Here is a 26,943-nt window from a genome sequence, read left to right on the forward strand (position 1 = left end):
CTGAAATTAAAATATTTATTAAAACATTGAATGTTTACTATTAATCTGTTCTGGGTTACTTTGGCTCCTCGCATGAATTCTTCCCTTCTTCTGGAAATTATTTCAAGGTGAAAATTTTGAAGTTCATATTGAATTGTGTTATTCCATTACCTAAATGTATTTGGTAGTTTTAAAAAGCATGTTATCTAAATGGCCACATCTTATCTGGGATGAATAGAAAAGGAACGCTTTGATCCTCTTCACCTCTTCAGGCTCACTTTACACTATGTTTTCCTTCACTGTTTGTCCTTAAACCCTTCTATCCTTCCAGTGTTTTCCTAAAGTAACTCACTCCCTCTAGCTGAAGGGCATTTTTATATATTGTTCCTAATACCTGGAACAGTTTCTCCCCTACCATTAGTCATTTGAAATGCATTTAAATTGGGACTTTTCAAAGAAGACATACCCTCCAAAATTAGAGCAATTTAATTTACACTCGTGTATATTATTCTTTGATAAATATACATCTCCCTGACTTGACACAAAACTCTATGAGGATAAGAACCAAGTCCATTTCTGTTTACCATTTCATTAATACAACTTCACATTATACAATACCTAGAAAAAACAAACAATGTACTAGGAAAGCATGAATGTGTACAAAAATTGCTTCTCTTAAAGCTTGGTATAAAGTAAGTGTTTCTTTACCACATTTAATCTGTTAGTTTATCCTAACATTATTATCCTGTTTATATCCATAATTTTCTCATCACTGTGTTGCAGAAAATAAAAACATCATTTTCAATAGGCCTTTTTCTTCTGAGACTTGGCATGAAAAATATTTAACCATCTACTTGGAATTTATCAAAATAATCTCACTGATTTTTCTTGTATTTTAAGCCCTGAAGCCACTCTAGCTTATCTAAGAAGGCCCTTTCTGCCTCCTTCCTCAACAGACTTCAGTAGACCCTGCTTGCTTTTCTCAAGCCAATCCAACTTTTTAGGTAGGAGGGATAAAATTGTTACTTCTCATTGCAAACACAGATAGGAAACTAGATGATATTCTCCAGATTTACATAAAAACCTTTTCCATTATAGTTTTTCTTGTGTGTCTATCTCTGCTAATTTTAAATAGTTGTCTTTCCTCCACTTGTCATCGCTATACTATTTAATGTCTTTTGTATAGTAAAGTTTGGCTGGACTTTTTTTTCATTTATAAATTATCCAGATTCTTGATTCTGAACAAACTAAACAAACAAACTCAGCTGAACAACTATCAAGGGTAAACAGATTAAAAGAATAGTTTCTATATACTGAGATAAAATCAGTTAAATATTCAGTAAAATAGAATTCTACTTCTGGGGAGATAGAGTAGGCTTGCTTTTCCTCATTCTTCCCTTCAAGCACAAGTAAAAATCTTGGACATTATATGTAATGTAAATATGAAAAGACTCTGAAAGGTAGAGAGAATAAGGCAGACTGGTAATGTCAGTAGAGACCTCATTATGAGCTTGAACTTACACCAATATCCAATGGTCATGCAGTACCCCCCCGAATCTTCACTGACTAGGCTGATGTCAAAGTTTGCCTGTCGGTGAGTGGTGGAAAAAAAAAACAAAAACAAGGATATAAAATAACTCAATAAATTCATCATTCAACAGGACCTAATTGACATTTATAGAACACTAGACGCAAGAACAGCAGGATGTACGTTTTTTAAAATACTTTTATAGCATAAACCAAAAGAGACCATATCTTGGGCCATAAAACAAACTTCAACAAGTCTTAATGAACTGGAGTCATACAGAGTGTGTTTCTTGACCACAACAGAATCAAATTAAATATTAAAGAAATACAACAAGAAAATTTCCAAACACTAAGAAATAAGTACAGCATAATTTATAATAATACATGGGTCAGAGAAGAAGACTCAAGGGAATTTAAAAATACATTGAACTAAATAAAAATGAAGTTATAGCATATCAAAATTTGTGGGAGCAGATAAAGCATGCAGAGAGAAAAATTTATACCATAAATGCATATGTTAGAAAATAAGAAAAATCTCAATCATTTCAGCTTCTACTTCAAGAATCTAGGAAAACAAGAGCAAACTAAACTCAAGTCAAGTTGAAATAAGGAACTAATAAGAGTAAAAGTAGATGATGATGAAAGTGAAAACAGAAAAAACAAGATGGATAATATTAATGAAATAAAAATCTTGGCTTTATAAAGGTTAATAAAGTTGACAAGGTTTTTGTGAGAAAAAAAGGGAAAATCATATAAATTATTGACATCGAGAATGAAACAGTAGATGCTACTACTTAGCAACCAGGCATCAAAGGATAATAAGAGATTACTACAAATGTACAGCTTAAATAGACCAGTTACCTAAAAAGCACAAACTACCAAAATTTACCATGACCAGTAAGTAATTTGAATACAATAAGTATTAGATAATAGATATTTTAAAGTGAAAACCTTCTGAATAGCAAATATTCTTATAAGAGAAGTTTAGCCACCAAAATTCTGTGCCTTTGGCATACTTTCCCTGCATATCATCCAGGACTCTGCATATGATTAATTATACTCCCATGACTAGGTTATATTGTATTACAAATTGACTTTTTGAAAAAGAGAGATTATCCAGTATGTCTGACCTAATCACAAGAGCCCTATAAATCTGGACACAATAGTCAGAGGCAAAAAAGTCAGAGAGATTTGAAGAACTTGACAAAGCATAAATTATGCATTGCTGACTTTGAAGATGGAGGTAGCCAGATGGCAAAGAATGTGGGTGTTTTCTAGGAGCTCAGATAAGCATCTGGCCAAGAGCCTGTAAGGGAAAGGGTGACATTAATAGTATAATTGCAAGACAAAATTTTTCAAACATCTTGAATAATCTTGGAAGAGAATTTTTCCCAAGTTTTCAGATAATAACTCAATCTGGCTCGTGCCTTGATTTCAGTATTGTTATACTCGAAGAAGATAACCAGTGTATTAGTCCATTCTCATACTGCTGAGAAAGACATGCCCAAGACTGGGTAATTTATAAAGAAAAAGAGGTTTCATGGACTCACATTTCCATGTGGTTGAGGAGGCCTCATAATTATGGCAAAAAGGGAAAGGCACATCTTACATGGCAAGAGATAAAATGAGAACCAAGTGGAAAGGGTTTCCCCTTATAAAACTATCCAGTCTCATGAGACTTATTTACTACCATGAGAATAGCATGGGAAAGAACCACACCCATGATTCAGTTACCTCCCACGGGTCCCTCCCATGACACATGGGAATTATGGGAGCTGTAATTATGGAAGCTGTAATTATGGGAGCTACAATTCAAGATGAAATTTGGGTGGGGACACAGCCAAACCATATCAACCAGTTATGCCATGCTGGACATAGATAACTATAAGGTAATAAATTAGTGTTGTTTTAAGCTTCTAAATTTGTGGTAATCTCTTACACAACAATAGGAATATACAACAGGCAGTAAGACTGAGACTTTTGAGCATGCAAAAAACACTCTCTCAATCCTTCAAGACTACTCAGTTTGAAAAAAAAATTGAAAAGATAGTTTAAACAATGGCAATAAGTGCCTCTGACTGCCAGATGTATAGAAACGCCAAATATCCATGAAGAAGTATCTCCCAATAGAAAATCCACATCTCTCATTACTTGTAGATAGATTTCTCAGCAGAAATTGTGAAGACCAGGAGAGAGTTGGATGCTATATTCAGAGTGTTGAAGGAAAAAATTGCAAATGAAACATACTATACCTGGCAAAACTGTCTTTTAAAAATGAGGGAGAGATAAAGGCTTTCCGAGACAAACAAAAACTGAAGGAGTTTGTTTTTACTAGACCTGCCATACAAGAAGTGCTAAAGAAAGCTATTCAAGTTGAAATAAAAAGATGATAAATGTCAACACTAAAGTATATGAAAGTATAAATTTCACTGATAAAGGTAAATATATAGATAAATATAGAATAATGTAATACCTCAATAGTGGCATATAAATCACGTTTAGCCCTGGTAAAAGAGTTAAGTCAGAAGTGTATTAAGAATGCCTATAACCACAACAATTTGTTATTGGATACACAGTATAGAAAGAAGTAATTTTAATATCAATAACACAAAAACACTGAGAAGCAGGAGCAAAAGTATAGAGTTTTGTAAACAATTGAAGTGATTATAAGCTTGGACTGTTATAACCGTAAGAAATTTTAAGCAAGCCTCATGGCAACCACAAAAAAATCCTGTAGGAAATACAATAAAAGATCAAGAGAAAAGAATCAAAGTATATTACTACAAAAAAAAATCAAATTTCAAAGAAGACAGTAAGGAGAAAAGGAAAAAAAAAAAGCAAACTACAGAATAGTTAGAAAGCAATTAACAAAATGGCAATAGAAGTCCTTACTGGTTAATAATTACTCTAAATATACAAAATGATTAATCAATAAAAAGATAAAGATTATCTAAATGTATTTTTAAAGCAAAATCAGGCTATGTGATGTCTACCAGAGGCTCACTTTAGAATTAAGGCCATGGGCTGAAAGTGAAGGAATTGAAAAACATATTCCATGCAAATGGTAACCAGAAGAGAGCAGATGTGGCTATCCTTATATCACACAAAGTAGACCTAAGTCAAAAACTGTCACAAGAGACAAAGGAGGTCATTATATAGTGATAAAAGGGTTAATTCAATAGGAAAATATAAGAGTTATAAATATGTACCCAGCATCAAAGGACCTAAACATGTAAATCAAATCTTGATAGATCTGAAGGGAGAAATACACAGCAATACAATCATAGTAGAAGGCTTTAATATACACTTTCAATAATAGACAGATCATCTAGACAGAAAACAAATGATGAAATAGCAGAATGGAACAACATTGCAGACTAAAATGGGCCAAATAGACATACACAGAACTTTCCACCCAACAGCAGAGGAATCTAGTATTCTCAGGTACACATGAAATGTGCACCAATATAGGTCACCATCGTGGTTGATTTTTAGTGTCAACTTGACTGGATTAAGGGATATTCAAATAGCTTTAAATAGTAAAGCATTATTTATTCTCCAATTCTAGTATATGTGCTGCTGAATTGAGCACATTTTTTATTTTCAGTGTTTTAGTAGACACAGAGCCAGTCCCTCTTCTGCTGAAAGAGAAACAGGTGATTATGCTTTTTATTAGAATTACTGGGCTACACTAGGTGTGTTTGTGACGGTGTTTCCAGAGAAGATTGGCATGTGAGTCAATGGACTAAGTGGGGAAGACCTGCGTTCAATATGGGCAGACACTACGCAAACAGCTGGGGACCTGGATGGAACAAAAAGTCAGAAGAAGGGAAAATTCTTGCTCTCTCACTCCTAGAGCCAGGCTGCCCTTCTCTTGCCCTTAGACATTAGAACTCCAGGGTTTTTTTCCCTTTAGACTCTGGGACTCTGCAGGTTTAAACTTTGAGTAATTAACTGCTACTGAGTTAAAAACAAATCAGCTATTAAGCAATATATACTTTATACATTACTTATGTCAGAAATCACAGTGGGAGATAGTTAAAACAAATAGCATTACCATTAGGATGTTTACAAATTACTTTAACCTGCAGCCCAATTTAATCTTCACAATGATAGTATTACATATTATTATTTTTTAAATATTTTTCTAAAATAATTCAGTATAAATAAATTACACTGAATTACCCGAAGTCAGACATGTAATGAGTGCTGTAGTTCTAACTCAAGCAAAGGTCTGAATCTGATAGTTTTTCTAATGTTCCTCTACTGCTATCCATAGATACTAAAACATAAGTTTTCAAGTTATATTAACCCTAAAATATAAACTCATTAAATTCTTTTGTATTTTGAAACTGAAATCATAGTTTCATAATTATTATTGTGAAGGGTGGCTAGTTTTATGGCACCGTAAATTAATAATGGTTTATAACAAACTTTCAGCTCTATTGGCAATTTCAGAAAATTTCTCCCGAACCATATTTTATGATATTATGAACCAAATTTTAAAATTTTCAGCAGGTCTTTCTGTCAAAAAATTCTACCTTATTAAGTGGAGACTCTGCTGTTCTCTAATTTATCAAGAAACTAGATGTTCTTGACTGATTCTAGTTGTCAGCTCTCCTGATTATTTTTTCGTAGCCACTATTGTTGTTACTTTCCAGATAATCTCGTAGTTTCTTAACAGTTTACACAGGGTATTTCATTTTATTATTTTCTTTTTTTTTCTTTTGAGACAGAGTCTTGCTGTGTCTCCTAGGCTGCAGTGCAGTGGCATGATCTGGGTGTACTGCAACCTCTTCCTCCTGGGTTCAAGCAATTCTTGTGCCTCACCCAGCAGAGTAGCTGGGATTACAGGTGTGTACCACTATATATGGCTGATTTTTGTATTTTTAGTAGAGACAGAGTTCCCCCATGTTGGTCAGGCTGGTCTTGAACTCCTGGCTTCAAGTGATCCACCTGCCTCTGTCTCCCAAAGTGCTGGGATTACAGGCATGAGCCACCATACCTGTCCTGTTTTTTATTTTCCATTGGATCCATTCACATAAAATCAGTTTCACATATAATTGCAGTCACTATTTTAATTATCTGTATTCCAAAACATTTTTACTATATATTATAGGTATTCAAGGTCTATTGTATGTGTTCATTACATGCACTTGACTGACTATAGCTTTCTCAGAGGAGGAAACATTAATTTCCCTAAAAATGTATATCTTGCTACCATGTACATGTGATGCAAATTATATCTTCAAAGGAGTGGTAGAATTTGTTGAGTGGGGAACATTTAGGAAGCCTAATTACTGCCTTTAGGCCTAGGTCATACAGGCCCTTGCCCTACCCTCTCTGACAGGGCTCCTGCTGGTTAGACCAATACAATCTTTTAGCCCATATTCTGGCCACTCCTGTCCCAGGGTTTCCCTTCTCAAATGGCTCTGAGTCCACTTCCAAGGCTGTGTGGGCTTCCTCTTGAGCCCATCATGCTAAGTACAGACCTGACTTACATGTATATACTCCTAAGCCCAATGGATAATCAAATGTCAGATGTCAGTAGGGAGATGTGGAAAAAATTTAACCTGTATATGGGAGTGTCCTTATGGGCATAAGAACTCTGTCAGTGTGAGAGGATGCAAAGAGAGGAGAAAAGAAGAAAGTCAGCAGGGTTCAGGGTGTGCTTTTTCTGTGCTGCTACCTTCTGACTGTGAAGTACAAAGAGTTTATAACTTGAGCCTGCCGTTTCAGGTGATTAGGAAAATACCTTGTCAAGGTTGGAACATAGAACATATTTTACTTAACAGTTTCTTAGCATTATTTGTTACCTTTAAATTAATAGATTAATGGCATGTTGGCCTTTATTTTGTTCTATTGTTATATGTCCCACAAATGTTATAAATGATCTGAACAAGGATGATATTCCTAGATAGGAAGTTCACATTTGTTTTGCTAGTGTATGACAATAGCATATTAGATATGATAATGTCAGAAGAATACATCATGATGGTTATCAGAGCCTTGATTATTCCTCCTTAGATTTAAATGGCTTTAGATTTTTCCTTTTGTAGATATCTTAAATGTAAGACAGCATACTAAGAAGTTCTCATTCAAAGTAATGACACAAATATAAAGAGTTGATACTCGCAATATTCCTGAAGTAAAAATTCAAGGTAATTCAATCTAAAATTATTCAGCCTCTTAGAATACACATGTCAATCCTGTACTATGTATATGAAATACATTTTTAAGGAGCTCTTGGTAATAAAAATGTAAATGGGACACAGAATTTTCTTATCTAATAATGAAGACAAGTATGTTAATGGCTATAATGTAGGGCAACAAGTAATATGTCCATGAGAAGTAAATATATTATTCTGCAAAGTTCCAAGGGAAATTCTTGTAGGAAATATATGAATTGCCTCAATGGCGCACTTCTGTCTATCCACCAGAATTGAGTCTATTTAGAGAAGATGTTGTCTTCTATATTTATATGTCCTCTGCTACCCACACTATCAGGGACATGTTAGGAATGACATAAAAGTTTACATAATAACTTAGAAGTGGAAGGGCATTTCAACTATATTGTAGAATACATGAAGGTGGAACTCAAGGATATTTTTAAAAAGGAGGAAGCCACTTGAGTTTGAGAAAATAGCATGAGCAGGCCAGGCACAGTGACCTGTAATCCTAGCACTTCGGGAGGCCAAAGCAGGCAGGTCACTTGAGTTCAGGAGTTCGAGACCAGCCTAACCAACATGGAGAAACTCTGTATCTACTAAAAATTACAAAATTAGCTGGGAGTAGTGGCACATGCCTGTAATCTCAGCTACTCAGGAGGTTGAGGCAGAAGAATCTCTTGAACCCGGAGGCAGAGATTGCAGTGAGCCAAGATCACACCATTGCTCTCTAGCCTGGGCAATGAGTGAAACTCCATCTCAAAGAAAGAAAGAAAAGAGAGAGAGAGAGAGAAAGAAAAGATAGATAGATAGATAGATAGATAGATAGATAGATAGATCTCATGAGCAAAGCACAGATGGGAAACTGATATAGGAGAAATGCAAGGAGTACAGCTGAGCTTTGTTGTAGGCATCCTGGAGCAATGATTTGGGAAACAGTTTGAAAAGTGGTGCAGATTAAGAAGACTTTTGAGTATCAGACTAAGGAGTCTTCACGTTATTTGTTAAGCAATACAGTGTCAATGAGTGTTTTTGACCATTTGAGTTTCATGCATGGAAATCTACTTAAATAATTTTAACATCTGGCCAACAAGCAAAAAAAAAAAAAATTAAAAATTCTCAGTATCACTAGTCACTGGAGAAATGCAAATTAAAAGCACAGTGAGATATCATGTTACACAAATCCAAATGGATATTATCAAAAAGACAAAAAATAACTGATGCTGAAATTACATATTATTTCATTCTTTTTTAGAGCAAAATAGTATTTAATATATATACAAATAATATACACATATGTGTGTATATATATATACAAAAATGAAATACTATATGTATGCATATGTGTATATACACATAGATACTATATATGTATATGTATATAGTATGTATATACAAAAAATTCAATACTATTCTGCCATAGAAAATAATAAATCATGTCTTCTGCAGCAACATGAATGAAACTGGAAGCCATTATCTGAAGTGAAATAACTCAGTCGAATACCACATATCCTTACTTATAATTGGGAACTAAATAAAGCATACACATGGACATCCTCTGTGAAATAATAGACACTGGAGACTAGGAAGGGTGGAAGGGAGATGAGGAATGAGAAATTATTTAATGGGTACAATGTACATTATTAGGTGTTGGTTAATCTCAAACACTAGGCTTCACCACTATGCAATATATCCATGTAACAGAATCACATTTGTATCCCTTAAATTTATACAAACAAAAAAGAAAAAAGTCTGGGTGTGGTGGCCGATATCTATAATTCCAGCACTTTAGGAGCATTTGAATCTAGCCTGGGCAGCAGAGAGAGACCCCGTCTCTACAAAAATGAAAAAATAGGAAAAGAAAATTAGTTGGGCTTGGTGTCACATACCTGTCATCCCAGCTACTTGGGAGGTTGAGGTGAGATGATCATTGGAACCTGGGAAGTCGAGGTTGCAGTGATCTGTGATAGCACCACTTCACTCCAGCCTGGGTGACGGAGTGACACCCCTGTCTAAAAAAAAAAAAAAGAATTTTAATATCATGGTTTGACTGAAGATACATGGGTGGAGAGACTAGAGAAAACAGATGAACTGAGAAAATCTTTATTTGACAGCCACTTATTGAGAACTTGTTAGTTAACAGGACCTGTGCTAGGATTTGGAGACACTGTGACACATAAGTGATAGCTCTGTGTTTGAAATCTCAGTAAAAGAGACTGGCCTTCAAGAAAATATTATAATACAATGTGGTCAGTGTTTTTGTAAAAGGTGTTACAAGGACAATATAAGTGTCGGAAAGGGACCCATTAAATGCCATAAATGAAAACTTGAATTTGAGGGAGGTAAGAGTGGGAAAGGAATAAGAAGGATTATCACAAGATATTATAAAGGTTCCCCAAATGGGACTTTATGTTGTAAATACAAATGAACAGGAAAGTTTAAAGTTGGCTATGGCTGAAGTATGGCATAAAGAGGGAGTAAAAAATCCAACACCCACGTCAGGAAATGCAAAAGGAGGGATTTATTTAGGAGGAAGTACAATAATTTAACCACATAGAGATGCTTGTTTTTTGGGACTGTTGGCAGAAAAAATAGCACAAGTTTACTGAGTAGATTATGTCTCATGAAACTCCCAACTCGTTCCCAACTTCTCATCTAAAGTTATGTAGCATGGCTGGATGCAGTGGCTCACTCCTATAATCCCGTAAGTTTGGGAGGCATAGGTGGGCAGATCACTTGAGGTCAGGAGTTAAAGACCACCCTGGCTAACATGGTGAAACCCCATCTCTACTAAAAATACAAAAACTAGCCAAGCATGGTGGTGCATGCCTGTAATCCCATGTACTTGGGAGGCTGAGGCAGGAGAATCACCTGAACCCGGGAAAGTGGACATTGCAGTGAGCTTAGATTGTGCCACTGCACTCCAGTCTGGGCAACAGAGTGAGACTCTGCCTCAAAAAAAAAAAAAAAAAAAAAAAAAAAAAAAAAAAAAAAAAGTTACACAGCACAAAAGAATCAGTAAACTGGTATGTAGGCAGCCTCTCCTTCATTCTTCATTTTGGGATACTGGGAGTATAAATTTAACTGGAGAAAAGGTAATCAATTAGAAGATATTGTACAAAACTAGCACCCTAATCACACAGGACCAGAAAGCAGTTTATTTTTTTATTATATGTTAAGTTCTGGGGTACATGTGCATAACGTGCAGGTTTGTTACATAGGTATACATGTGCCATGGTGGTTTGCAGCATCCATCACCCTGGCATCTACATTAGGTATTTCTCCTAGCTATCCCAATTTTGACCAGACACTGACAAACAAGTACCTGTGAGACTGCTGAACGTGAATCCACTTTAGGACATTGGGCTAAGATGGTCCAACCTGCAAAAGCTATGTACCTTGCTGTGCTGAGTTTACAGAAAGCTACTGGAAAAGGGCTCTGATATATCCTGAAATAAAGCAACTTTCTACTCCTGATTACTACATTTCGAGTTTGAGGATAGAATTTCGTATGAGAAAAGCAGTAAAGTATGAATTCCTTTCTTTTTAAAGCAGATGAGTGCATCTTTCATACCTTTCAGGTCACAAAATGAAATATCAAGCAAAATCATTGAGCTCATGTGCTTCTAGTCCTGGCCCACGTTACCAGCTGCAAATAAGCCTGCCAATCATAGTCAGTTTGGTCCAGTAATTTTATAAAATGAGTTCCTAAAATGAGTCTCTTCTCATAGACTATTGAGAAGTTGTTAGAGAAATTATATGATAGGAGTTGTCCCAGAAACTCAGTGTCTATTTGATATCCAAGGCAGTGAGCTAGGGAGGGAAGATTAGAATCTTTCCATACTCTATTATGGATTGACTTAGTTAATGTGTGTGATAATTAAATTTACTGTACTTTAATACTGAGAGAGGAAAAAACAATAAAAACTAGAAGGAATCCACTGAGGTGATGAATAGGTTAATTACCCTAATTTGATTACACATTATATACATGTATCAAAATATCACTATGTATCTCATAAACGTACAATGATCACATTTTAACTTAAAAGATAAGAAAGGAAATAGCTTCAATTAGATTTCTAATACAAATATTTTTATCTTAAGTGCTAGTTTCATTAATACATTTCTTGTACATGGAAGGTGATTAAATGAGTCAGTATAGGTAACTTTATGTTCCAGAAAGAAAAAATTCCAAAATCTCAGTGGTTTAAAACAACAACAGTTCATTTGTACAGTGGGTTCTTCTAAGAAACAAGATGCTCCAATCTGTAGTCAAATAAAAGTGACATTAAAGATTAGGATATACTTGGTATAAAGGAGATTCCCATAGAAATAAAGAAGATGGGCTTTGAAAAGGGGAGTGTTTCTAAGAGGCCAAGCATCAATAGTAGTTGAAATATATATCTATTAGTAATGCTGATTCAGTTTTATGGATTTTTGAGCTATGTTAAATTTTAGAAAAGACTTTAAAATTTATTGGCTTATAAGATGTTCTGGAAAAATTATATACTTTTAAACATTAAATCAGTGACACTTGAAATCACTTCTAATATAAGTTTAAAGGACAAGAGGGAATATATTTAAGCTAAAACGTTATCAATAGTTAACACATTGTCTTTGACAACTCTTGTAGCCTAACATAACCCAAGCCCACCTTATTACTTGTACTAGAATTGCATTGCATGTTGGAGGGATGAATTGAATGCAGAAACCAGAAAGTTCTCAGAGAAGCCTGGAATATTTTCTGATGTTCTGTTAGAGGCTTTAAACTCTTGTATCTGAACCTCATGCAATTACTATTCTAGGTTCAGTGCTTTGATAATACTGCAAAATTACCTGAAAGTAAGAAATGTTTTTGTTAACTTTCCCTGAGTTTCATTGATAAAAGTTTGTTGTTGTTTTTTGTGTTTTGACTAGCATTATGTTTCAAGGGATCTGAGAAACACTGCAGCTGCAATTTTATGAAGGCAGATTTGTTCTCTCTCCCTCTCTCTCTCTCCCTCTCTCTCTCTCTCTCTCCCTCCCTCCCTCCCTCCCTACACACACACACACACACACACACACACACTTCTGGTGGCAATGATTTCTGTTGGTTAAAAGTGGAATATTTAACCTTCATTTAGTTTGAAGATCCTGAGTATAGCAGATTGATTTTGTTTAAATTTCAATCGTTTTTGGGGAAGAGATGGTATATGGCTGTATGGATAAATTCTTTAGTGGTGATTTCTGAGATTTTGGTGCACCCATCACCTGAGCAGTGTACGCTGTACTCAGTATATAGTCTTTTATCCTTCACTTCCCCTCCCATCCTTCACCTGGTGTTCCCAAAGTCCATTGTATCATTCTAATGCCTTTGCATCCTCATTCATTAGCTCTCATGCATAAGTGAGAAGATATAATGTTTGGTTTTTCATTCCTGAGTTACTTCACTTAGAATAATGGTCTCCAACTCCATCTAGGTGCAAATACCATTATTTCATTCCTCTTTATGGCTGAGTAGTATTCCGTGGTGTGAGATACGTGAGTGTGTGTGTGTGTGTGTGTGTGTGTGTGTGTGTGTATTTCACACACATTGGCCAACTTATATGAACAATATGCTCTTTTAGGACAAGGACTATGACTGCTCATTCATATACACTCAAGTTAGTGCATTGAATAATTTAAAGACTGAATGAATTTACTAAAGGAACAACCAGCTGGCTTCAGACTGTACAGATTCATGTTCTGCTGTTGCTCCAAGTTCCACATTTATAAGAAGACAGGAAAAAGGTTTATACTTTCTTAGTGGCTGATCCTTTTGGTAATCACTCTGTGGAATTAGAGAAATATCTATCTCCCCATTTCTTTCAGCTTCAAAGATCTAAATCCCTAAGAAGTGAGACTGTGTTCTCATATCCGCTTTACTGCCCACCCCATGAAACCTGCTGTGAGGGGAACATGGAGCAAGCTTACTTTCCCAAGGCTTATGTTTTTCTACAGGCCTTCCTGGGAAACTTAGTTCTAACATTGTGTTCCCCTGTGACATTGACCAGCATTCAATTTGTCAAGTATTTTACTAAAGTTATTTTATTCAATGAAAACAGATAGCAGTACAATATTGTCTTTCATAGCATTTAAAATATAAAATGGAAAAAATGGAAAAATTATTTCCCTTTAAAGGAAGGGAATATTTTTTACTCAATATAGAGATGAGTAATAACTTTCAATGAATAAGTGTTCCATAAAAATACAGAATGAGATTCTGGACAGTAATTTTTTCTCCTACAAATGGTAAACCCAAAAAATGTAAAGTAGAACATGAAGGTTTGCCATTATTTTTTTCACTGAAAACTTAAAACTAGTGTATTTTCAGTTAATAAAAAAGTATGTAAACACTTTAGTCTAGCATTTGTATATACATTGCACTGCTTTGAAATTCTACATTACCAATCAAAAAGGTTTGACAGTAAAATCATTCAAAAAGCACATGGCCGGTCAGACATAGTATGTATTACTCACAACAATAAATTGTCATCTTCCCTAGAAAATAAAGTTTATAAATTTTAAAAGCATAACAATCTACCATGAAATAAATTTTTTTTGAGGAGCTGCAAGAGCCTAGATAAGAAGGCACTGTGCTTAGCACAAAGGACTGAATAAATAAGACACAATGACAAAGAAAATTAATGTTTAAAGCAGTAAATCTTACAGCTTGAATTTGCAGTATTCAAATCACTGATTGATTTTAACAATTAACTAATGGGCCAGTTAATGCACCAGGTGAACTGCAGTACTTATCGTTTTCTCATCCATTTACAAGAATATAATATCCCTGGCTACAGTTTCTTTTTCTATCTTGTTTGTGGCTGCATCTCCTGAGCTCACAATATTGCCTAGCCCAGAGTAACCATAATGAATGTCTGTTGAAAAAAAGAATTAATTCGCTCACTAAATAGTTCAGTTTATCTCACATTAGAAACCTGTAACAGGTTCTCTGATAGTTTGTAAGATGAAGATACCTGGTTATTGTGCACTGGAGATCATATGCTTGATGTGAAGAGCAGAATATCTGGAGTCATATTCCTTGGGTATGAATCATACTCCCAAAAATCACCAGCTGTGTGACCCTGGATAAGTTTCATAACATCTTTGACCTTTACTTTGTATATTTGTCATTTAGAAGTGAGTAGTCATAATGTACTCCTTACAGTAAAGTGTTAAGGTTAAATTAATACATGTTCAGTGCTTAATATAATGCCAGGGCATACTAAATTACTGTTCTTGTTTGGAATACTATTTTCACCATTTAATAACATTCAACTCATCTGAATTAACTCATGTCTCTAAAACCAAGTGAAATTACTCTGGAAAATAAAAATTTTAAATACTGTAAAAGATATGGCAAAATGCCTAAGGCATAGTAAATTACAATCCAATTCACTGCAATTACAAAGAAACCTCCGGAAATTTGATTTTCAGTATTTGTAGCTGCTGCATTAGAGAACTCTCCCTTTATCTCCTGTGCATCACTTTCTTAGCAAATGCTTTACAATCAAACAGGCAGTATCAAGTTGTTATTTTTTTCCTAAAAAGTGTGGATGAAAACAAAGACTCAGTGAAGGGCTAAAAAGAAAAAAAAAAAAAATGAGAGAAAGATGTCCATGGGGCCCTTGCCTAGAGAGTAAGAGAAAACAGAATATACTTGAAGGGAGAATTTCATAACAATGCTACAGATGTTTCTATCTATTCCAAACTGGAATTAAATAAGTTAGATTACTTGTTTGTGTCCATTATGATTTTATGTAGAGAAAACCCTAAAGACTCCTCCAAAAATGCTGTTAGAACCAATAAATGAATTTAGCAAAAATGGAGGATACAAAGTCAACGTGCAAAAGCAGTTATATTTCTATACATTAACACTGAACTATAAGAAAAAATAGGAAGATAATCTCATTTATGGTAGAACAAAAAGAAAAAATAATTAGGAATAAATTTAACCAAGAAGCGGAAATATCTATACACTGAAAAGTGTAAAATATTGATGAAATAAAGAAGGTACAAATAAATGAAAAGATATTTCATGTTTATAATGGAAAGAACTAATATTGTTAAAATATACTTCTCAAATTGATCTACAGATTCAGTGCAATCTCTATCAAAATTCCAATTATATGTTTTTAGAAAATATAAAAAAAAATCCTAAAATACATATAGAACCACAAATAGCCAAAGAAATCTTGAGCACAAGGTACAAACCCAGAAACAGCATATTACCTAATTTCAAAACTTACTGTGTAAAAAGCTATAATAATCAAAACATGGGTAAATTTTATGATGAAGATGCCAAAAGCAATTGTAATAAAAGCAAAAATTGACAAATGGGATCTAATTAAACTAAGGAGCCTCTGCACAGCAAAGGAAACTATCATCAAAGTAAACAGACAACTTACAGAATGGGAGAAAATTTTTGCAAACTATGCTTCTGACAAAGGTCTAATATCTAGCATCTATAAGGAACTTAAACAAATTTACAAGAAAAAAAACAACCCCATTAAAAAGTGGACAAAGGACATAAACAGACAATTCTCAAAAGAAAACATACATGTGGCCAACAATCACATGAAAAGAATTTCAGTATCACTGATCATTAGAGAAATGTAAATCAAAACAACAATGAGATACCACCTTACACCAGTCAAAATGGCTATTATTAAAAAGTCAAAGAGTAACAGATACTGGCAAGATAGTAGAGAAAAAAGGTGGTTTATACACTGTTGGTGGGAATGTAAATTAGTTCAACCATTGTGGAAAGCAGTGTGGCAATTCCTCAAAGACCTAAACTCAAAAGTATCATTTCATGTAGCAATTTCATTAATGGGTATATACCCAAAGGAATATAAATCATTCTATAATGACACATGCACATGTTATGTTCATTGCAGTACTATTCACAATAGCAAAGACATGGCATCAACCCAAATTCCCATCAATAATAGACTAGATAAATGAAATGTGGTACATATATACCATGGAATACTATGCAGCCATAAAAAATAATGAAATCAAGTCCTTTGCAGGGACATGGATGGAGCTGGAGGCCATTGTCTTTAGCAAAGTAATGCAGGAACAGAAAACCAAATACCATATATTCTCACTTATAAGTGGAAGCTAAATGATGAGAACGCATGGACACATGGAGGGGAATAACACATGCTGGGGCCTATCAGAGGGTGGAGGGTGGGAGGAGGTAGAAGATCATGAAAAATAACTAATGGACACTAGGCTTAAAACTTGGGTGATGAAATAATTAGTACAACAAAACCCCCATGACACACGTTTAGCTATATAACACAACTGCATATCCTGCACATGTGCCACAAGTTAAAAGTTTAAAAAAAATTAATGTGGTACTCTCACACAAAACAAATAGATACATGAACCAATAAAACAGACTAGAGATCACAGAAATAAATCCACTCATCTATAGTCAACTGATCTTGTACAAGGGTGCTAAGAATACCAATGGAGAAAGGAGAGTCTCTTCAATAAATGTTGAGTAAACTGGATATCCACATGAATAAAAATGAAGTTGTACCCTTATCCATATACAAAAACAAATTAAAATAGATTGCAGCTTATATATAAGACCCCAAACTATAAAATTACTAGAAGAAAACACAGGGGAAAAGCTTCTTGACATTGGCCTTGGCAACGATTTTTTGATATGACCCAAGAAACACAGGAAGCATAAGCAAAAATAGACAAAGGAGATTGCATCAAACAAAAAAGCTTCAGTACAACAAAAAGTCAAAAGAGTCAAAGGACAAACTACAGAATGGGAGAGGATATTTGCAAATCATACTTCTGTACAAGGTTAATATAAAATATGTATAAATAATTTAAATGACTCAACAGCAAGACAACAAGCTAATTAAAAATGCATGAAGGACCTGAATAGACATTTAGCAAAAGAAACCATACAAATGGCCAACAGATATATGAAAAGGTGTTCCTTTGATTTTTAGTGTTTTCAAGGAATAACACTCTCAGTTTGGCCATTTTTGTACCCTTAGAAAATTGTGAACTATCCAGTCTATCATTGATGGACATTTGGGTTGGTTCCAAGTCTTTGTTATTGTGAACAGTGCCACAATAAACATACATGTGCATATGTCTTTATAATAGAATGATTTATAAACCTTTGGGTACATACTCAGTAATGGGATTGCTGGGTCAAATGGTATTTCTATTTTTAGATCCCTGAGGAATTGCCACACTGTCTTCCACAATGGTTGAATTAATTTATGCAGCCATAAAAAAGGATGAGTTCATGTCCTTTGCAGGGACATGGATGAAACTGGAAACTATCATTCTCAGTAAACTAACACAAGAACAGAGAACCAAACACCGCATGTTCTCACTCATAAGTGGATGCTGAACAATGAGAACACACAGACACAGAGAAGGGAACATCACACACCAGGGCCTAGAGGCTGGAGGGCTAGAGGAGGAATAGCAGGGGGTGGGGGGATTGGGGAAGCATAGCATTAGGAGAAATACCTAATGTAGATAACGGGGTGATGGATGCAACAAACCACCACCATGGCACGTGTATACCTGTGTAACAAACCTGCACAATCTGCACATGTATCCCATAACTTAAAGTATAATAAAAAATAAATAAATAAATGTTTGGGATGATGAACAAAACAAAAAAAGAAAATTGTGAATTACGCAATACAGAGGTAAGGACTTTGTATCTGTCCTTCAGAAAACTTCCAGTCAAACCATAATATACAAATAAAATTTTTTTGGAAATAAACACCACTTTGCTCTCTCCAGAACCAGGTATCTACACTGATAATTAGGGCTGTGGTCTTTAAGATTGCCACCACACTAGTGAGTGTGGTGAGGCAAGGTTAATTTAAAACCACATAAAGTTTTCCTACTTTGTCAAGTCGCCATTTTTTGATCCACCATTTACTGTGTTTGCTGTAAATCTTTGACTGTTTTCCACAATTTTGACCAAGTTGATTCTAATAGTTTTGGAGGAATTTGTGTGTGTGTGTGTGTGTGTGTGTGTGTGTGTGTGTGTGTTTCCTGTGGAGAGATGGACCCCTGGAGCCCCTTACTGCACCAATTTTAATGACATTCTCCACACTCGTAGATGATCTTAAACATAGAGCCTTTAGCTTCTCACCCCAGATCAATGAAATCACACATGATATACTAACAAGAGAGCAAGAATAATATGCTTGTAGTTTTAGGCCACTATGTTGGGGGCAGTTTGTTACACACATTTTTGGATTATGAGCTGACTAATAATATACTCTGCATTGTGTTAAGAGTAAACATAGGGTACATTAATGAGAATAAGTGAGAAAAACATGTAACCAAATAATTGTATATTCTATCCACAAATTCTGGAATATGTAAATAATTGTAGTTTGCATTTGCATGCTTTGTTATTTTTAACATGTAAGGAAAACATGTACATGTTTAGCTGAGTGAAATATGCTAAAATATATTGAGCTGAAAATTTTCAATATAAGATATTTCTCAAAGTGTGTATAGGACTCCTAAAATAGGGGTTAATGATGGAAAAATCCTAACACAAGTGTAATATAGTAAGACTTGAAAAGAAAATGTAATTAAAATGTATAAAACTTTAAATTATGGCCAGGCATGGTGGCTCACACCTGTATTTCCAGCACTTTGGGAGGCAGAGGTGGGCAGATCACCTGAGGTCAGGAGTTCGAGTCCAGCCTGACCAATATGGTGAAACCCAATCTCTACTAAAAATACAAAAAAAAAAAAAAGAAAAAAATTAGCTGGGTGTCATGGCATGCACCTGTAGTTCTAGCCTGGGAGGCTGAGACAGGAGAATTGCTTGAACCTAGGAGGCAGAGGTTGCAGTGAGCTGAGATCACACTACTGCACTGTAGCCTTGGTGCACTCAGAGCCAGACTGAGAAAAGAAAAAAAAGAAAAACCTTTAAATTTTGTAGAAAAGTTTCAAGAAGTGAGTGCCTACTTCATTAAGTAAGGTGTTTCTTTCTCCATGATATTGTATCAAAATACGCATAGGTATAATGGAAAATAATTGTTGGCCTCTGTTTGTTAAAATATCCGTTATTATGAAACCAAAACACTGTTACATTTCAGAAATCTATGCATAATGTTCCAAGAATCAGACAGGAAAAAAAAATATGATCTTAGTGGAGCTTATTTGGAAGATCTACTGTTTGGTGCAAATACCTTTGACTAATTGGGCAATTTGCTACCGCTAATGAATTTGTCAATTGATGAGAAAAATGGTATGTGAACATCTTCCAGGCAAAATAAGATATGAAGCAATTATTCTTTTTAACGAGATCTTCTAAATGAAGCTTCCTTTAACAGTAGTTTGTGAAGTTCTGTATAAGTTCTTTTCACTTAGAACTTCTAAATGAAATTTTACAACTACCATTGTTATATACACACATCATGGAAGCACAATTGGCTTCTACTCCATTTCTCATAAAAGTATCAACTTAAATTTTCAAGACATAGGCAGTATAATAAAATATAGAGAAAACAAAAAGGTAAAAAGTGGAAGGATGAGGTTAAAGTATAGAGTATTTTTTCTTTGCTTGAGTTTATTTTTATAATAAGTTGTCATCAGTTTAAAGTAATGCATTGTAAGAAGTTATTGCAAACCTCATATTAGCCTCAAATCAAATAACCTACAGCAAATACACAAATGATATATAGCAAGATATTAAAACACAAAATCTGAGATAATAACCTTCACATGAAGGAAGATAGGAAAAACAAAGAGAAGACAACATAACAGCCAGAAAAGGACAAAGTGGCAAGAATAAGTCCTTATTGTCAATAATAATATTAAATGTAAATGGACTAAGCTCTCCCATCAGAAGATAGAGTGATTCAATGGATAAAGAAACAAGACCCAACCATCTGTTGCCAATAAGGCACACACTTCATCTATAAAGGCACATATTCACTAAAAACAAAGGGATGGAAAAAGATATTTCATGAAAATGGAAACCAAAAAGGGGTAGAGATATAGATACATATTTAAATTCTTTTGAGATGTTATTGCTACCTTCTACTAATTGAGGTTCCTGAGATTGTAGTTTAAGCCATTACTAGAAATGGTGCTGTCATGCAAAAATGTAACATATAAATAAAAAATATGTATTTAGATATAGATACATACTTATAAAGAAAAACTAGATTGCAAGATGAAAACTATAAAACTATAAAAAGAGACAAAGAATGATGATGATAATGATTCTTTTATATAATGATAAAGGGGTCGCTACTGTAAGATGATATAATGATTGTAAATATAAATACATCCAAAACTGGAGCATCCAGATATATAAAGAAAATATTATTAGAACTAAAGATAGAGATAGATTTCAATAAAAGAATAGCTAGAGTCTTCAACACTCCACTTTCAGCAATGGATAGATCACTGAGATAATATTTTTTTAATTAAAAATAATTTAAACTTTTAGGTTCAGGGGTACATTTGAAGGTTTGTTGCACAGGTAAACTCGTGTCACAGGGGTTTTGTTGCACACATTATTTCATCACTGAGTTATTAAGCCCAGTACCCAGCAGTTATCTTTTCTGCTCCTCACCATTCTCCCACCATCCACCCTCAAGTAGAGCCCAGTGTCTGCGGTTCCCTTCTTTGTGTTCATAAGTTCGCATAATTTAGCTCCCATTTATAAATGAAAACATGTGGTGTTTGGTTTTATGATTCTGTGGTAGTTTGCTAAGGGAAATAGCCTCCAGCCTCATCCATGTTCCTGCAGAAAAAAACATGATCTTGTTCCTTTTATGGCTGCATAATATTCCATGGTGTATATGTACAACCTTTTCTTTATCCAATCTGTTATTGATGGGCATTAAGGTTGATTCCATGTCTTTGCTGTTGTGAACAGTGCTGCAAGGAACATTCAAGGGCATATACCTTAATGGTAGAATAATTTATATTCCTTTGGGTACATACTGAGTAATGAGATTAAAATGGTACATGTCATTTTTGGTATGTACTTTGGTTAAATACCCAGTATTGCTGAATAAAATGGTATTTCTGCTTTTAGCTTTTTGAGAAATCATCATACTGCTTTCCACAATGATTGAACTAATTTACACTCCCACCAACAATGTATAATTGTTCCCTTTTCTCCATAACCTTGCCAGCATTTGTTATTTTTTGACTTTTAAATAATAGTAGGCATTCTGACTGGTATGAGATGGGATCTCATTGTGGTTTTGATTTGCATTTCTCTAATAATCAGTGATATTGAGCTTTTTATCAAATGCTTGTTGGCCTCACATATGTCTTCTTTTGAAGTATCTATTCATGCCCCTTGCCCCCTTTTTAATAGGGTAGGTTTTCTCTTGTAAATTTGTTTAAGTTCCTTATGGATTCTGGATATTAGATCTTTGTCAGATACATAGTTTACAGATGTTTTCTCCTATATTGTAGGTTTTATATTCTGCTGATAGTTTCTTTTGCTGTGGAGAAACTCTTAAGTTTATTTAGATCTCATCTGTCAAATTCTGCTTTTGTTGCAATTGTTTTTGATGTCTTTGTCATAAAATCTTCACTCATTTCTATGTGCAGGATGGCATTTCTCAGGTTGTCTTCCAGGGATTTTATAGTTTTGGGTTTTACATTTAAGTCTTTAATCCGTCTTGAGTTGATAGTGTAAAGAAGTCCAGTTTCAATCTTCTGCATATGGCTAGCCAGTTAGCACCATTTATTGAATAGAGGGAGTCTTTTCTCCATTGCTTGTTTTTGTCAGCTATGTCAAAGATTAGATGGTTGTAGGCGTATGGCCTTATTTCTGGCCTCTCCACTCTGTTCTATTAGTCTATATGCCTATTTTTGTAACAGTACCATGCTGTTTTGGTTACTGTAAGCTGTAGTTTGAATTGCAGTAACCTGATACCTCCAGTTTTGTTCTTTTTGCTTAGGATTGTCTGGGCTATTCGGGCTCTTTTTCAGTTCCATTTTAATTTTAAAATAATTTTTTTCTAGTTCTGTGAAGAATCTCATTGGTAGTTTGATAGGAATAGCATTGAATCTATAAATTACTTTGGGCAATATGGCCATTTTAAGGATATTGATTCTTCCTATCCATGAGCATGGGATGTTTTTCCATTTGATTGTGCCTTCACTGATTTTTTTGAGCAGCGTTTTGTAATTATCATTGTAGAGATCTTTCACCTCCCCAGTTAGTTGTATTTGTATTACTAAGACCATAAATGATCAAAGGAACATTGGACTTAATCTGCAATACAGACCAAATGGACATAATAGATTTTTACAGAACATTTTACCCATTGACTACAGAATACACATTCTGTAGCTTTTCCCTAATCACCATCACTTCCATTTTACTAATCCCCAATTCCTTTATGCTTGGCACAGCTTTTCTTGCCTTTATGAATCAATCATAATTCAGTATTTTCTACATCTAAAAACCTGTTAGTTAAATATTTATTCTCTCCTTACATCGTCTCCTTGAAAAAATTTACTGTAAAATATAGGAAGAAATGTCTTCCTTATCAAAGACCATAAGGCACTGACTCCAGATTTTCTGCACATTTATTATGGTGTGAGTAATGCGCAAAACCTCAGTACTCTAATATGCTGCTTCCATCATTGGCAGAAAGGTAGTTTAAAGCTCTAAGGTTTTTAGGAGGCCAGGAAAACAGATATAACCTTGGTGGTTTATAATTCATAAACATATATATGAATATATGCAACTAAATATATGTTTAGTTTTGTGCAATTTAAATTTTTGTTGATATCATAAATGTTATCTTTCATTATATGAACTATGTTATTGTTGAGCTATAAATAAAGTCATTACAGTTTATGCTATGTGTATTTCATCACAGTAAACAGGAAAAATTAATATTTTGAAATGCATGTTTAAGCAGTAAAATCATACATAAAAATAAAGAACTATTACCACAAAAATCAAAATGAGATTTATCTTTGTAGGGAAAAGTAGGAGAGCATAGTGATTGGTATGGTGTACAAGGGAGCTTTTTAATGCAGTCAATATACACTGAGGATCGATTTGTGATATATTTATTGAGCTATTTTTTGCTGAACTTTTAGTATGTATGTGATGTTTTCATGATAAAAAGGTTAAATTTTGCTGCATATGAATTTAAATCTTCTAAAAATTAAAATACAAAGGATAAATAATGATGTAGAAAAAATTTCCTACATGTAAAGGACAAATGATTCCTAAATCACCAGGGTTACATCTTGGTGCTCTAAGGTTTTCCTGGACTCCTAAAAACCTTAGAGCTTTAAGCTACTTTTCTGCCAGTGCTGAAATAGCATATTAGAGTCTTGAGGTTGTTCATTACTAGCTCCGTAATAAATGTACAGAAAATCTAGAGTCAGTTTCCTCTTGTCTTTGATTAGGGAGACATATCCTTCTATATTTTTCACTAAAGTTTTTTCAAAGACACAGTTTAAGGAAGGAATATATATTTAATAAATGGGTCCTTAGATGTAGAAAACACTGAATTATGGTTTATGTACAATTTAAAGGGATGAGCTGGGCAAGAAAGGTTGTGCTAGGCTTATAGGAATTGGGATTTAGTAAAATGAAAGTGGTGGTGATGAGAGAAAAGATCTTCCTTACAGTATCACTCTCATTTTCTTCTTCTTTCTCACTTCTGTTTTCACTTTTCTGGAAAAGGAAAATCTCTCTCCCAACCAGTACTGGTATGTGGAGAGGAACAGGTATCAGGGCAAAAAGCACTTCTAAGAGATAAGAGCTGGACTAATTCTGGGACAGAGGTAGCAAAATAAAGCTCCATTAACTGAAAAGCTATACATCATGAATAAGAAATGCGCCAAGCACAAACACAAACCAAAAAGAAAGTCTATGCTCAAATGACCCCAGAGCCAATATATTGTTAAAGCAGAGCATCATTGCAAAATGAATTGGAACACCATGGATAGAAATAATGTGAATATCATATGATATCTGTCTGCCAAAGTAGGTAACAAAAATCCTGGATAATCTTAGCTCCGATAAACCTGTGAAGAATATTAAGAATCTCCAATTAAATTAAAAATACTGGGTAAAATAGAAAACAATAACAATATTTTAGAATTGTAATCAAAGAGTTTTATATTCCCAATTTATTTTTTAAACAAAGTTAATGTTTAAGACTTCTGAAAATCGTCATTGAATAGAAAATTTACCCATTAAAATATTTAAATTCTTTTTGAGATGTTATTGCTACCTTCTACTAATTGAGGTTCCTGAGATTGTAGTTTAAGCCATTACTAGAAATGGTGCTGTCATGCAAAAATGTAACAAATAAATAAAAAATATGTATTTAGCTTTCAATATTCCAAGCAATTATCTAGAACAGAAAGATTCTTATTTTTAAGCCACATCCAGAAATAAGGGCATCCTTTTATAGGATATATATTATTCACATTGGAAAAAAAAAAAAAAAAAAAGGAGCCCTGATTTTGGTTATACTTTATTCCCTGACCAAAACACTTTTGACCAACATATTTTCATCAGCAACTTTGAAGTTTTAATTTGACCCATATGTAGGTTATAATTAAGGATATAATTGAGAAGGATTAGAAAGATGTCAAAATATCTTCTAGAGAGTTTGACAAAGCCAATGTCAGAAAGAATGTTAATGATCAATTAGTGGAAGTCATAAAATACAAGTAAGCATTATCAAAGTCATCATATTTTAAAAAATTCATTCTAGTTTATTCAGTATTTCTACCTTAAGTAAAACACACAGATGGCCGGGCGCGGTGGCTCAAGCCTGTAATCCCAGCACTTTGGGAGGCCAAGGCGGGTGGATCACAAGGTCAAGAGATCGAGACCATCCTGGTCAAAATGGTGAAAGCCCGTCTCTACTAAAAATACAAAAAATTAGCTGGGCATGGTGGCACGTGCCTGTAATCCCAGCTACTCAGGAGGCTGAGGCAGGAGAATTGCCTGAACCCAGGAGGCAGAGGTTGCGGTGAGCCAAGATTTCGCCATTGCACTCCAGCCTGGGTAACAGGAGTGAAACTCCGTCTCAAAAAAAAAAAAAAAAAAACAAAAACACACACACACAGATGATATGTTTTTTCATGCTCACAGAATGACATTTAAAATTATGTTCATTATGAAATTGTTCTTAATAGTGTAAAATTGAAGACAGTCAAAAATCCATCACTAGATCAGATAAATAATATTCAGATTTATACAATAAAATAATATAAAGATATTAAAACATATACATTGGATATGTATGTGCACAAGAAAAAATTACCAAGGTATGCTGAACAAAAATAATTGCAGAATATTATGATGTACCCTCCATTTTTATAATGCTTCTGTATATTAATATACATATTTTTAAAATTTGGGGGCTTTTTTATTAAACCATTTATGATTATCTGGGAGACGAGTTCTCCAGGGAGTTTCACTGTCTATGTTATATATCTTAATAATATTTAAATTTTATTTAAATTTATATTGTGGTTAGGAGAAAAGATGACAAAAGAAGATGTCATTATATTTAATGTCTAGTTACATTTACAATATGGTAGTGGTGGAGTTGGACAGTACATTAGATAGAACCTGTATCAGATTGTGTCCATGACACAATTAGGCTCGTGTCTTTCTCAGGATGCATGGTTCATTGACTTTCACAATAAGGCTTAAGAAAACGGTTGTAATTGTCTTGGGTATGTGGACATCACCTTCCTCTAACAAAGAGAAGAAAAATAATTTTGTCCACAAAACAAATTTTAAAATTATGCTATTGTGGTATAATCTTTTTGAAATAATAATTTCATCATAATAGGATTTTGTAGAAATGTGATAACCTCACTATTTTAACTGAGGGAAACTGTTGATACAACATTCAACTTGCAGAGTTAATACAAGAAAGAAGTGTTACCAGGAAACTGATTGATATGGGCCTCTCTACACTAATTATCCTCTGTGAATACTGTTATGGCTTCTCTCACCATGAATTAGTTTCGTATGGCTTTTATATAAAGTAAAATTTATCTAAATTGAGCCATTCTTCATGTGCTACTTTGTGGCTGGATTCATTCATCCATCCATGTTGTGGTGAGAAGCAGTGATTAATTTATCTTCATAATAGTATAGTATTTCTTTTGCATGAATATACACATGCAATTATTTTTCTGTTAATGGCATTTGGGTTTCTTCTGTTGAGACATTTATTAATAATACTGTTAT

At 34.2% G+C, this 26,943-nt stretch overlaps 1 long non-coding RNA gene across 2 annotated transcripts in view; it reads right to left on the minus strand.

Moving 5' to 3' along the window:
- Window positions 1-26,943, minus strand: part of LOC141582696 (uncharacterized) — a 122,940-nt gene that overhangs the window by 35,593 nt on the left and 60,404 nt on the right. For both annotated transcript variants that reach the window (XR_012515592.1, XR_012515591.1), the window contains one exon: window positions 9,563-9,685. This is a non-coding gene — a long non-coding RNA (uncharacterized LOC141582696). The remainder of the gene's footprint in view (window positions 1-9,562; window positions 9,686-26,943) is intronic.

This window comes from Saimiri boliviensis, chromosome X, assembly GCF_048565385.1.
Source record: "Saimiri boliviensis isolate mSaiBol1 chromosome X, mSaiBol1.pri, whole genome shotgun sequence".
Taxonomy (NCBI): domain Eukaryota; kingdom Metazoa; phylum Chordata; class Mammalia; order Primates; family Cebidae; genus Saimiri; species Saimiri boliviensis.